The sequence below is a fragment of the Apteryx mantelli genome, chromosome 1, assembly GCF_036417845.1.
Source record: "Apteryx mantelli isolate bAptMan1 chromosome 1, bAptMan1.hap1, whole genome shotgun sequence".
Classification (NCBI taxonomy): Eukaryota; Metazoa; Chordata; class Aves; order Apterygiformes; family Apterygidae; genus Apteryx; species Apteryx mantelli.
In genome coordinates, this window is record NC_089978.1 from 96771286 (window position 1) to 96785581 (window position 14296).

At 41.1% G+C, this 14296-nt stretch overlaps 1 protein-coding gene across 2 annotated transcripts in view; it reads left to right on the forward strand.

The window, feature by feature from the left end:
- The first annotated feature begins 247 nt into the window (after positions 1-247).
- Positions 248-14296, forward strand: part of USP9X (ubiquitin specific peptidase 9 X-linked) — a 110557-nt gene continuing 96508 nt past the window's right edge. For both annotated transcript variants that reach the window (XM_067297797.1, XM_067297801.1), the window contains exon 1: positions 248-950. The gene's annotated coding sequence lies outside the window, so the exon portion shown is untranslated. The remainder of the gene's footprint in view (positions 951-14296) is intronic.

The window sequence follows — 14296 nt, forward strand, 5'->3', positions numbered from 1 at the left end:
CACGCGCCCAACCGCCCCGCGCCCGGCAGCGACCCTCCTCGCGCTCCCCGCACGCGCAGGGGTGGGGGCAGGCAGGCGGCCGGCAGGCAGGCGGCCCGCAGCCCGGGCCTCGCCGCGGCGCCGTGAGTGACAGCCCCGGGGGGGGGCGCGGGGGTGGGCAGGCAGTCACGCTGTTTGGGTGGCGGAGCCGCCGCCGCCGCTGCCGCCGCGCGAGGTCAGAGCCTGCGCCGCGGGCCGAGAGCGCTGCCGGCGCCGCCATATTGCCCAGGGCCCCGCGAGACTGAGCTGCGCCGCTGCCGGGAGCGCGAGGAGTCGCCGCCGCCGCGTCCGGCCTCCCTCCCCCCTCCCCCGCGGCACGCACGGAGCCGTCAGCGCCGAGAGCTCCAGCGCCCGGGCCGGCCCCTCCGCTGCCACCTTCCTTCCTTCCTTCCTGCCCCCGCGCGCAGCGGCCGCTGCCGCCCAGCCGAGTCGAGCCCCGGGCCCCGGCCAGCGGCGCGGGGTGCGTGCGCGCCCCCTCCCCCGCTGTGCCTGCTCCCCGGACGGGGCGGAGCGGAGCGCGCAGGCCCCGGCCAAGCCCCAGCCGGAGCCGGAGCCCAGGGCTGCCGGGCAGGAGCTGGTGACGCAGGAAAAACGCCCCGGCGTCGCCGCCAGCACCGGTGAGAGCGGAGCGGCCAGGGCCAGGGCCGGGATCCGGCGCGCGGGCAGCAGCGGCGGCTCCGGCCTCCCTCCTGCCGCCGCAGTACACGGCACCCGCCCGGGGGGGACCGGGGAAGCGGAGCCGCCCCCTCAGTCAGCCGGCTGCACGCCCAGGATCGCGGGGCCTGGCATGAGACTCTGCCCTGCTGGCTGCCTGGGATGAGACAGCCCCCGGCCACGCTCCCTCGGCAGCACCCAGGAGAGCACCGGGCCGTCGCAGCAGCAGCCGCGGGAGAAGGGGACGCCGTGCGGGGGTGAGTGGCGGAGCGCCGGGCCCGGGCGGGGCCGCGGCCGGCGCCGGGCCCGGACGCGGCGAGGCGGGGCGGCCGTGTGGGTGCAGCTGTTTGCGCTGCCGCCGGCCGCGGCTGTGCCGAGCGAAGCGGCGCGGAGGGAGGCGCTCCCCGGGGATGGGGCTCCCCGAGTCGGGGTACGGGACGGCGGGGTGCAGCGGGGCGGAGGGGCGAGCCGGCCCCCGCGGGGCGGCGAGCGGAGGGCACGGGGGGGTGGGCGGGGGGTGCGAGTAGATAACGGGTGGCGGCAGCGCCTCCCTCGCAGCCCCCGGCGTGTGGCCCTGCATCGCCGGTGTTTTGGAGGGCAAGGGAAAATGGCTGACGGCTCCTCATCCTCTCCCCGGGCTGCCGGGTGGTGGGAGCGCTCCCCGCCCCGCGCCCCTGGCGGGGCTCGGCCGCCGGAGCCGGCCCCTCCCGCCGCCGCCGGGGCCGCCGCGCCGCGCCGCCGGGGGAGCGGGGCCCGGCGGCGGCGCCGCGCAGCGCTGCGCCCGGCGCTGCCTGCCCGGCTTCTCGCTTCCCTTCGCACCGAACGCCATTACTGAGGTGGAGTGATTGGAGCCGCGTAGGCCCGGGCGACGCCTGGAAATAAGGCCCTGCCGCGGCGCTTCTTCTCCGGCCTCGGTGAACGCCACCAGCACCAGCTCATTCACGCCCGCTGTAAACATTATTAGCACGTAGGCCACTCCTCTAGCCTCGGCTTCCAGCAGGCCTGTTTTGATGAATAAAAAAAACCGTTCGTCGCTTTGCTTTGCTTTTCTTTCTTTTTTTTTTCTTTTCTTTTTTTTTTTTTGGTAGTATCTTCTTCCTCTAGTTAGCCTCGCTGCTTCTCTGTGAAGTTGCGTCTTAGGGCTCGACTCTTGCGACTTATTTTAGGAAATATAACTCTGGTCCCCTTGTTCGAGGTGTGAGGCAGGGGTAGTTGGAGGCAATTTGGCCACAGCTAGTCTCTGTTATTGTCTTCAAGAAAATTGAGGATTTCACCACTTGGGTGGGTTGCGGGGTTTTTATGCTGGTAATCACACTATTAGTGTGTGCTGTCCCACTTTGCACAGCATTGTTTGTATACCAAGAGAATAGCTGTTGAAAATTCTTCGTTTCATTCTGAAGTAATTTTGTTCTCATAGAAACATCCAAAAGTGTTGAGGTGGGTTTTAAAATACAATATTGAATTTTCAGGTTGCTCTTTAAGAAGTCCAGTAGAGTATTTTGAAGATACACATTGTATATACACACAACACAACTATGTAGAATGAAAAATTTCTTTCAGAAAAGAATTGTTCTAATTAAATGTTGAAGGAACTCCCAGGCTCATTGTAGACATATTGTGTCTGCCTCACCTATCTTTATGTTGTCTGTACAACTTGATTTATATTCACAGATCTGCAGTTGTATTCCTATTTGTGGATGTTTGTATCAGTCCAAAGACCCTCTGAAGTCACAGACTCAGAGCAAGCACAAGGCCCACTTGTGCTGACCTAGTTGCACAACTGGGGCCTACATTTTTAAAAGCTGTTGAATTTAGGTATTAATATGCTGTGTTAAATATACTAGTGGCAGCACTTGTTATGACAGACTGACTGGGTAATCTATGTTTTTCTTCAGGCCTATCAAATGCCCTGCAAATAGATAGTAAAATTGTTATGTTTAGGAAGGGACTAGTGAAGGCTGTTTGGAGGGTTGACCTTCTATTGACTATGGAATTGTAATGGCGTCTCTAGTAAGAAAGATTAGGGGTAACTGTTGGAAATCTGTAGGCTTCTAACTTTATTCTTGATCTTTTAAGGTTTTACTGTAAGAAGTTGGCAGGACTCCCCACCATAAATGTTCATGGTCAAATAATACTTTTTTTTCAGTGAAATCTAAGTCATGCATGAGGTTTTTAATCTTTTTTTTCTTCAGTTTTTTAAAAATAATTTTTATTCTTAGAATTGGAGTAATCTTTTTTCCTTGAACCAAAAGAGTACAGTAGTTCATAACAAGAATTTTGGGGAAGCATTTAAAATACATTGATAGAACTTAGTTCAGGGCAAAGGCCAGATACCCTGTACAACAGTGATACTTAATGGTAGCTTTGAACAAAAAACATATTTTAGAATGAGCTGCAGTGGAGGAAACTCAAGCATCAGCTTGTTTTTTTTGGGGGGGGGATTATTGTTAAAAATGAATGTGTAAGACTGTATCATAGTAACTTTCTCCTTTCTATTCTGTATCATTTGTACTTTTCTTCTTGTCTTTTACGCAGGTTTTTTAATAGTATTTTTTTTGAAGAGCCTCTGTCTTGCTCTTTCCATACTGCTGCTTCATGTCTTGCTGAATTTGCCTTTATGGTGGTACTTCTGTCCATTGAATTGACAGGAGGACTACATCTGGAAGTGGTAGTAAATAAGGATAGTGGTAGCAAAAGTGTTTATTGTTTCCATATCTCTAGAAAGCGATCACCCTTATATGACTGTTTTGTTTCCCACATCATGATGCATTTGTATTCAAAAACAGACCAATGCAACTACTCTCTGTTGTTAATGTGGACTACTAGGTTTATGCATTTTATTTAAAATGCTAGAATTCTTACAAATGAGACTTGGAATAGGCAAAACTAGTGGATAAGCAAAACTAAATAGATGCTTAAGAAAGTAAAGGTCCCTAGCTATAGTACTTTTGTTCCAAGACATCTTAAATTTAAAATTGAAGTTAGTGTACCTTCCAAAAGGTATACTTCTTTGAGTAAAAATAAACAGGAATTCAGTTATTGATTAGGTTGAGCAAATAATATAAAATAACTTTAAAGTTATATTTCTGTCAGGTATGTAATGGGAATATTTTTTCAAGTTCCATAGGAAATACTTCCCTCCTTCCCTCTCCAGTGTATGTTCAGAACTTATTTTAAGTATTTGATTGAGCTCTATTGTATTAGGCAGCACTCTGAGTATTTTTTTTTCCCGGAAATGCTGTTTTATATTTCTTGCTAGTTTAAAACCTGTTGGTATATACTGAAAATGTTCCAAGCAGATTAGCCTCATTTGTGAAGTAAATGAATCAATGTTGTCCCTTAAGTTTTTTTTATCATGCTTTAAGTGAGTGTGGGGGGAAGATCACTTACTCTAATTCTTTTATTTACGATCATGGACATTCTTTAGTCAAATTAATAGTCTTGTTTATCCAGCATGCAGCTGTTGCGGAGACTGATGTTAAATGGTTCTTTGAAGATTTAAGAAACTTCGCTGGGATAATGTATTCACTTGAAGAGCTAGCTATACATGTGAAGGTTTTTATGTCTTTCAGAAAATTCTTTTCTGGATGTTAACATTAGTATTAATCTAAGCATGTGGACATGGTTTCTTTTGTTCAGGAATCATCACTTTCTTTACAACGTGGATGTGTCTGCTCTTGAAACTCTGTGCAGCAGCATCCAGTTTTATTATTCGAATCACTCTGGTTTAAACTTAGAGTTCAAAATTTAAAGCTGTGCTTTAGGGCATGTTAAGGGAACTTAACTTGATAATGTCCATCTATTGCTGTAGTATCTTGCTCTCTGCAAAATGGACAGTGCTGTGTACCATTGCTGTAGACTTTCCTTATTTCATACATGGTGTTGCATATAAATACACAAAATCTTTTTTTTTCTTTTTTACATAACTGAACTTTGTTATGCATGCTGTCTCCCTGGCGCAAACCTAATGAAAACAAGAAAAATTAAAAATTAAGCTATACTACTTCGCCTGCCCTTTATTGTTAGTGTAGAACATTTGTCACAACCTTAATTCTGCTCTCCTCCCATCAGTTTTCTTTAATAGGTTCTTATTGCACAATATCTAGTAGTTGCAAGCATCTCTTGCTCAGTGGTCTAGCCAAGCAGTTGGTTATGTTTAGGGAGAGCAATTTGGTAAAGCTTTGTTTTGCAGAAAGGTAATTAAAAGAAGCGATTCTCCTGTAACAGAGGCAAGGCATGGAAACAAGCTCTTTCATGAGTATATGCTTGCATGTAATACGATTTGAATTTTTCTCTGAGTGACCTGGGAAATATGAGTTACTTGGATTCATGAGTTATTAACACCAGTAACATTTTTCATATATTAAATCTAGTTTTTGTTCTCTTATTAATATAGCGACATCTTAAAGCTCTCATACTGCTACAATAAAGACAGTTTCATAAGTCCAGCTATCTTCTTAAAACAGTTTTGTTGTATTGCATGCCTCTTAACAGAGAGTTTTGCTTTGCTCAAAGCTGTAGCATGAGTTAGGAATATGGTTAACAAAGGTTCCCTCTGCACTTCTTGAGAACTGTGTTTTGACTTGGATCTTCTCGTTTCCAGTCTTGAATAGATACACAGTTTCAGAAACTCCTGTCTGTCATGATTTTGCTCCCTTAAAATGTCAACTACAGCATTTCCGAGAAGCTTCATGTGTTCCCTCAACCCCATTGTGCGCTTTAAGCACTTTGGTAGATCATGTTTGGTGAAATCTTTTAAAATACTGAGTGTTGGTAAGGTTGCAGGAAAGCTGTTAATAATTTTCCCCACAATAGTAGATGTTAGAAGGAAAGTAAATAAGATCTTAAAGTTGACAGTTGTGATTTAGTGTAAAAACTCTTTTAAGGTAGCTTAACAGTACAGTCAGTTCCTTTTGCATTTTCCCTTGTGAATTTTCTGCTATTTTCTTCTTTTTATAAGAAGCCATTAGTTACTCCCTCTATTTGAGTTGATCTTCAGTCTGCTTGGTATCAAGGATTTTTGGTTGCCAGCTGTTGACATGTTTTCAAATAAAAGCTAAAATGTTGGGGATAGAAAACATTTGGATGCATGTTTTCATAGGCTTGCTTTTTAAAAGAAACTTTACTACTTTATGGTTTCCTTAAAGCATAATTTAATATTAATTGTGAGAATGCTTTTATTGCTTTTGGTTAACTTCTTTTTGCTGTTACAATTCCAGAAGGGGTCCGTAGAATGTAGATTTAAAATAATTCGGTCATGTCTTTAGTGCTAATATTTTCAACTTTATTCATGAAGTTAAAATGTAGACTGATTTAGAAGTAATGATTAGATCAGGAATGTTAGCATGGGATACTTTTGTTTGTAGCATCCTTGATGACCTGTTTACAAAACAGTATATAAGCATGTTCTGTGATTTAGTTTTCATTCCAAATGTAACTGCTAACAAATATGTGATTCTCTTGCATGTAAATTACAGCTTTTTCTGCTAAATTGAACCTTACTGGACATCTTAGCAAATCGTATTGTTTGGTAGTTAGCATTTAGCCATGAATTCACTCATAGGAGGGGAATTCCACATTGCATCACTTCTTAAAGATGTGCGTCTGTGAATGGAGAACTCTAACAGCAGAAACCTTCTTCCCAGATTTTTTTTTTTTTGAGCTAAGAATATGTTCAAGGCAAGACACAGTAATCTCTGTGTTACTACTTGATGTTTGCTCATGTTCTCTTCCCTTCTCTGCTATGAACTCTAAAATATTCCCTAATATTTTTTAACAGAACAGTTTTCAAGGAGGGAATGTCAAGGCTAACTTTTTGTTAAGCTTCCATGCAAGATATCCAGAACTTAAATAGTGGAAAGTTACCCCTGGAAAGCCTTCGTTTTAGACACAAAACACCGTTTTATAACAGCTAAATGACAACATGGCATGACACGGAAATACACTTTGCATTATAAATTTCGTAGGCCTCGACTCTTAAGACGTTTGCTTGCTTCTTAACTTTTTGCCTAGCTTCAGTGGAACTAGATGTGGGCAGAGGAAGAGGTTGAAAACGTTTTTTGTTTGGCTGGTTGGTTTTTGTTTTTGCAGGGTGGTCTTACCTATAACACTCAGAAATGGTGAATGAAGAAAAAGGAGATCGTTTAGAAATGTGTTCAGTAAAGAAAAAACAGTATTAATGTGTGCAAAATAAGATCCCTTTGTTACCAAACAGGCTTTTATGGTTGGATGGGAGTGTAATTGTTAGAAGTGTGCTGTATCAGGGTTGTGACAGATCGTATTGGCTTTGGATGGAATTTCATATTTTTGTCCTCTTTTTTCCAGAAACGAAGATTGACGGTGAGGGGAGAGAAACTGTCTCTCTGTTATTACTTTTTTTCCTCCTTAATTTAGGATTAGAATGAATGTCATTGTTAAAAGATATTGGCATCTAAGTATGTGAGCCTTGTATCTTTTGATGTTTAATTTTTCTGCTGTTGAACCAATGAAGTGCTTCAGTGTGTTTTTAAAAAGTTGCAACAGAATGAGTCCATGAATTTGAATCTTAAAGGAGAAAAGTGGATCAGCTTAGCCTAGATTTTAAGTGAATGGAGATTGAAAGACCAAAATTTTGATAAACCAAAAGCTCAAACCATAATTTTGGTTGCTATTAGAGTCCATATATTCATGATTTGTAATTGAAGTGTTAATTGTTCAGTGAATTTCTGACCTTGCCTTTTTAAGTGTTTTTCTGAATCCTTTGGCTCTGATAATTTCCGTTTTTTTTTTTTTTTAAACTGTGGCATAATCTCTCTGGAGCTTGAAGGCAAAACCCCAGTGATTTTTTTTTCCCCTGCAGTTTTAGGCTCCAGTTTTGCACAGCCTTCCATGTGCCTTGACTTGACTTCCAGGCAGTGCTCTGTTATCTCAGTGGGACCTTAAGATTCCAAGTGCTCTTCCTTGCTGCTTATAGATGTTTTTATATGCATGTATGTATATATACACGCGCACACAGGTATGTGTACAGTATTTTAAGAAGAAATGTACTTTTTTTTTTAAAAGGTAAAGTAGTAATGTCAGTTTCTTTAGTGGTTTATATATATCTTGCTCCGCTGGAGTTTCTTTCAGATAGTTCTGGTAATTATATAGGAAGATAACCTATACATGGCCTGAGAATCTCTTTATTCTTGTAGCAGTTTATCCAGATCACTGTGGTTGACAGTTTATTAGGCGTATCCTGAAGGCACAACTTGAAACATGCATTCCCGTTGTGACTCTTGAAAAGCCATTAATTTCTTTGCCTTTTCTTCCTTGTTTTAGAACTGGGAAAATGGTTTGAAATTCTTTCATGAAATGAAAAGCTTTATTTACATAATGGCGGTAGATGTAGCAAGTTCAATACAGTGATAGTGAAACCTTGCTATAAGCTAATGTGTTTTCAGCCATGGAAAAAAACAGGTACTCAGGATTAGCCTCTGGTTAGCAGGTGATGACTGAGGGTTATGCAATAAGTGAAAACCTTAACACTTATATCTGCTGCTTTGACAGGATAAAGGAGAATTTGGTGATGCATCCTGTCATGAATTTCTCTTCATATTACCTCCCTGATAATAGAACAAGTATTTAAAACCCATAGCAACTTCTGGGTATGGTGCGTGGAGGCAGCTGAATAGCAATAATGGATGACCAACATGTTGTTAGTTTCATTTTGTTGTCAGGAAACAGTAGTCAAAAAGAGAGTTTGGTTTGGAGATTCAGTTGCACTGCATTGATTCATCCTGCATTTGTACTTTAGAAGGGTATCTTCAAAATTATGTACTACTTTAGAAAATTCAGAGCTTACAAAGCTGATGGTTTCAGGTCTCTGAAAACTTGTGGGGTAGTTGGGCACTAATGAAAGTGATAAAAGATGGTGTATAACACTCTAGAATTAAAATCGTACTCAAGATGATGTGCTGTTTGTTTAAAAGTTTTCTACTTGCTTAGGTGTGTCTCTTATGCAGGAAAATTGAGATGTTGCAGAAGTTGTATACCTTACCTAGACCAGCAGCAAGTTACTAGCAGTTGAGAGCAGAGAACAGAAATCTGTCCTGTGAGAGCTGCTTCACATTTTGAAGTGTAGTATTCCATTATACTATATCTAAGGTACAATTTGAGTTTTTTTCAGTGTCAATGAGCCCACGTGGTTCTTTGTGAGTCCGAAAATATGATAGATAATAGTTGTTCACACTTATAATGAAGACAAGCTCTTTACTTTTACTTTGCATTATTCTAATTTCAAAAACTTGCTTTAAATGAGTTTGTAATTGTACATTGCTTAGCTTCTAAATGGCAGTTGCCCACCAAAATTCTTTATTGTTCTATATCTAAGATAATCAGCTTCCTTAGTGTATTTGACATATGTAAGTTGTTTTCTCAGAACTTCTGTGCCAGAAGCAAGAAAAAACTTAATAAGCATTTTAAACAGTTCAGCTGCAACAATTTTTCCATCTGTAGGAATTAGAAAAATTATTTGGGGGTACATTTCTGTTGTTGATGCACAGACTGGTACAGTAGGCATAGAAAAGGCTTTTTTATGTTTCTTTCACAAACTCAAAGTCTTTTAAGATGCTTTCTGTTGTTCGTTAGTATGTTTTCTCCTAATAGAAAAAGGGGAAGTTTTTTGTCTGAATATTTAGATTGATCCTAGCTGCCTGCTTAGTCTGGGGTTAACTGTTTGGTTTTAAAGAAACTCAGTGCTGAGATTTTATTAATCTTGAAAATTATTGTCTAGGCTTTTGCCAGTTTATATTTTTCTTCCTGAGTATCTTCTGTTTAATCCATTCTTTGTGTTCTCTTACAGTTTTTCCTTTAAAAAAGTTACCTGAGAACTTAGAGTACCCAGTTGGACTTTTGTGTACTCTCTCATGCTTTATATGTTCCTGTGTAGCTGATGCTTTGCATTCTCAAAATGGGTGAGGTTGGGTGTATATATCAGAGATTTTTTTGGAAGAAAGTGCTTTATTTACAAACAACAACAACTTCTCACAGGATATATGGTCAGTTGGTTTTTTTTGCTTTGAGTTTTTAAATGGGAGGGTGATGTTTGAGGTACACTATTTTTGCTCAGAAATTTGATAGCTGCAAGTGAAAAGTTTGTTTCCCTAAGCTCTCCCCCCAAAGATGAGACAAAAATAGAATTTGGATAGGAGTATTATTTTTTTCCCCCTCTCATCTATAGTATATATTATTTCATCAGAACTTGCAGCTTGTCATATTTCAGAATAGATCCTGCAACAAAACTAAAAGCTCATTTTTTTTTAATACTTTAGTGATTCATTTTTCCTGTTGAATTTTCAGTTGGCTCAGTGAAGTTTCTTGAAAATTGTGTGCTGTGAAAAACAAATGATGCAAAGAGCCTTGAAAAATACACAAGCCATATAATCTAACTAAACATTTTACAATTTAAAGGGGAAATTATAGCTTGAATTGCAGATAGTTTAAATGGAGATTCCTTTACGTTTACATGAAGAAGGAAAATTGGGCAGTGTGAGAATCAAGCTTGTCAGTACAACCCTCTGTTTTTCCCTACTTAATTATGAACTTTTCCTCCACTGGATCCTTGACTCATTCAGTTTGCAATACGGGTTGAGCTGGATTATCGTTCAGTATTTTACTGTTGCAGTTCACTGTGTAAATGCCTGTGTTAAATCAGTCTAAATCCTGTGCTGAGTAGAGTTATTAATCCATTAATGAACTTCATAGGTACTTTCATTCTCTACCTGTATACTTCACAAACATTTATGTATTACTTCTCACGTCACACTGTAAATTGAAATGCTTGTATTGTCTCTTGTTTTATTGATGAATTGAGATAGAGAGGTTATAAACATCAAAATTTCTTCCTATCATAAGGTTTCTCCAGACTTTTGATATTCATGTGCTAGACACACCTTATGTTGACTAAAGTTGCTTTGTGCTCCTTTACTCTTCCTCTCAGTTTAGCCTCATGTGTCTCAATACCCAGCAAATGAGAGGAGGATGGTGAGGGGTAATCTGAAAAATCTGTGGTTTGTCCTGCAATATGTATGAACAGAACACAGACAAAATTCAGTTCTTAGTGGTTCTGTATAGCTGCTTATATGCTTTAACACTGCAACCTCCCTTCAACTTCCACAGTTCTGTTTCTTGTCTTGTGAAACATCGTTTAACTTCTGCAACAAATAAGGTATGGACAGTTTTTCTTTCTGGTGTCTCAGTTGATTACTATTCATCCAGAGGACTGGAAATAACTTTGGTTTGATGGAAATTAAATTACAGTAATTACCCTGAAAATCCCAAATTATACAGGAGCAGGATGACAAATTGAGCCTTTGTCAAATTCAGAAACCATGTATCAGGAGTCTCAGTCCCTCTCCCTCGAACACTTATTCCACTGAAAGTAGTGGAATAAGTGATAGTGGACACTGCTGTTGTACTCTTCCTCATGCTCTGTCATCTGTAATTCCAGGTTTTTTTGACCTGCGTCTCTGGATTATATTTTAAACTTGCAGCTGTGTTTACAGTTTCATAAGTCTGGCTTTTTTCCTCTTTATCAGCAGAAGTAAAATCTCTGCCTGCCTCTGTGTTTTGCATCTTCTACCTTACCTTCTACAACTTTGTCACTGACCTGTTGTACCTGTGGTCACATTATTCAGAGTGTACTAAGTTCATTTTCCTGGCTCACTGTGATCAGAATGCCCTCTTCTGTTATGTGCTCCACTGGCTTTATCTTAATTTCCAGGGCAAAGACACAGTTTTTGCATTCCCCTTCTCACACTTAGCCTTGATTGCTCTAGCTGTCTAATTTTTTTTTTTTTTTTTTTTTTTTTTTTTGTGACCAAACTTCTGCCTTTCATCAGCTGATGTTTCTAGCATTTACCATATACTGATCAGCTTTTTCTGTGTGCTTTCTCCTGTGATAACCAGTACACTTGAGGAAAAATTTTGGTCTGTATGACACTTCCACGGTGTCAAGACTCATCTCTGGTCTGATGTATGTGAACTTTGGTTGCTGATCGTAGCTAAATAAATGCTAACTATAATTATCCGTATTATGTTTCCTTCCTTTTTCCTCCTCTAACTCTCAGGGCGTACTTTCATGATAGATTTGCACTGAAGCTGAAATAGGTAGTTCTGTCCATGGTTATGTATTCTGCCTGTTAGTGCCGTTGTTACTGTTCATATGGCATGTGATCCAGCTGAAAACTAAAATAATTTTCATTCCTCTCCCCCTTTTCTCCAGTTAGCTTTCAGCCAGATTGATTTCTTGATCTGGCTGACTGTGTGACTACACAAGGGCTAATACTAGCGCTGCGAAGGTGGTTAGGATGAGAGAAGGCAAGATCACTCCCCTTGTGGCAGTGTAGGCTTACTTTGTTTCAGCAGGCTGTGAAGCTGTACCTTCAGGTAAGGCTTGTCCACATGCAGATATCTAATGAAACTTCTGTTCTGAAATCTACCAGCATGTAATGCTCTTATTTGGGAATAAGATTGTCTTTTCTCACTGAAATTCCAGTAATACAGGCAGAATAGATGCACTTATGCATTATGATGGTAAAACTACCTTACAAGAGTTCTGCAGTGATTACACATGCCCCAGTCACTTCGTGTCAATTTAAGCACTGTCTCTAAAAGGAGCAGTTGGACATTCCTGCTGTCTTTCTTGGCCTGTTGGTGGAACGGATTCAGCTGAAAACTGATAGCTTTATTAGACTATCTTGTGTACTGAGTGAAGGGGAGTGCACTTTAGCAAGGGGGTATGTGATTTAGCAGTTAACTATTGGGTACAGGGAGGTTAGTTCATAGTGTTCAGCTTTTCTGAGAATGACTCACTCTTTTAGTATAGCATTTTGGTCATCAGCTACAATGGAGTTTTGAAACCCATGCTCAGTCTTTAGGATGCGGTAGTATTAGATGGTTATCTTTTGCATTTCACAGTAACGTGCTTTCTGATAGGTTTGATGGATACAGGAATATTAAGTTTCTGGAACAGTGGATTCACTTTCTGGTTCTGCAGGAGAATGGGTATAGTGGAAATAACCCTTCAGTTTCCATTCCTGCTTGGTTTGTGATCTGCTTTCCAGGGGATTCCTCACTTGTTCCTGTCTAACTTCCTCTGCTACTTAACCTTTTGCATTTAAATCAAACTACATCCTTCATTATGTTGACAGAAATGGCATTAAGACAGAAGTAGAAAGTGCTGTTCCTGTTGCCCCTTCTTATTTCCCTACAGAGAGACCAGGGTTTTTAAGGCAAACTGTTATACAAGTCCTCTGCAGCAGATAGATTGTTTTCAGTCATGTTCTGAGGATTCAGTATGTTTGGGCAGATGGCTTGAACAAGTTTAATTGGAGTGGAGCATGTTTAAGGCAGACAGTCTTCCAAAAAAATTAGCTATCAGCTTATAACACCTCTACTGAGCTTGTGCAAACGTGATTTTTTTCAGTGCACGTATCTTCTGACTGAAATGGTTGTGAGGGCTGATTTTGGCAACAGGAAGTAGCAAAATGTTTTCTTGCAAATAGCTAGCATATTCTACATGGAACTCTACAAAATTCTCCAGGCTGAATGAGGTATGTAGTTAGTACATTGAAAAACTGCTGGAAGTTTGGCAAAGTTTTAAGGAATTGTGAAGAAGAACCTTATAATTGAAAGATGAACCTGACATTCCCAGTAGGATAGATATCACCTTCTTCTGTTTGATGCATTCTAAATTATGCTTGATGATGATGATAATGTCCAATTTCCCATGCTTAGTTTGTGCTTTCTGATTGAATACTAAACTAAAAGCAGAGTTACTGTAGTGGAGTTAAAGCTAGTACCGTGGGAATGCTTAAAGTATTTGTTGAATTCAAAGCATTTGAAAATGTCTAAGTATTTCATAAAGTTAATTTTGTCATGATTCAAGAATGTAAAACGCTTCCAACTTGTATCAGGTGTAGATGCTGTTCCATGCTTTAATCATTTGCAGTTAATCCAGTGGTAGATTGTCTGAATCTTATTCTTTGAGGGACAACTCCTATAATGTATTGATAATATCACAGAGTATTATGAAAATGACTTTGAATAATTTTCTTTCAGTGTAATGTTTAAATTCTTTAGAGAAGTCTTTAAATTCCATTGTTAACTTTGTTCTCTTCTGACTCCCTTCATCTTTATGTCCACCCTGATTTCACACGCTAACTTTTCCATTTGAAAATTCAAAGGCTAGCCTTGTAGTGTGATGACAATTACAGTAGTAGCATGGGGTACAGCACACTGTGATATATCTGGAGGTGTGTTCAAGTTTTAACAGACTAGTGCACAAGTAATATGTAAAAGTAACATTGTAGTAATATCCATAATTCATTGGCTGAATGGCTTTTGACACATTTTGAATATTTATAGTATTGGGTTTCTTAAAGTCCTATGTGCTGTATACTATAAATAATTTCATGTTTTAAAGCCACAAGTGGATTGAACCTGGAGGATGCCATAAACTTCCCTTCAAATACTTTAGGAAGAATCAAGGTAGCACAGGCAATTCAGCATCTTCAAAGGGCTGTTCTTTTTAAGTAGCCTGGTAGAATATATGAACCTCATCAGAAGTAACAGAACCTGTGAT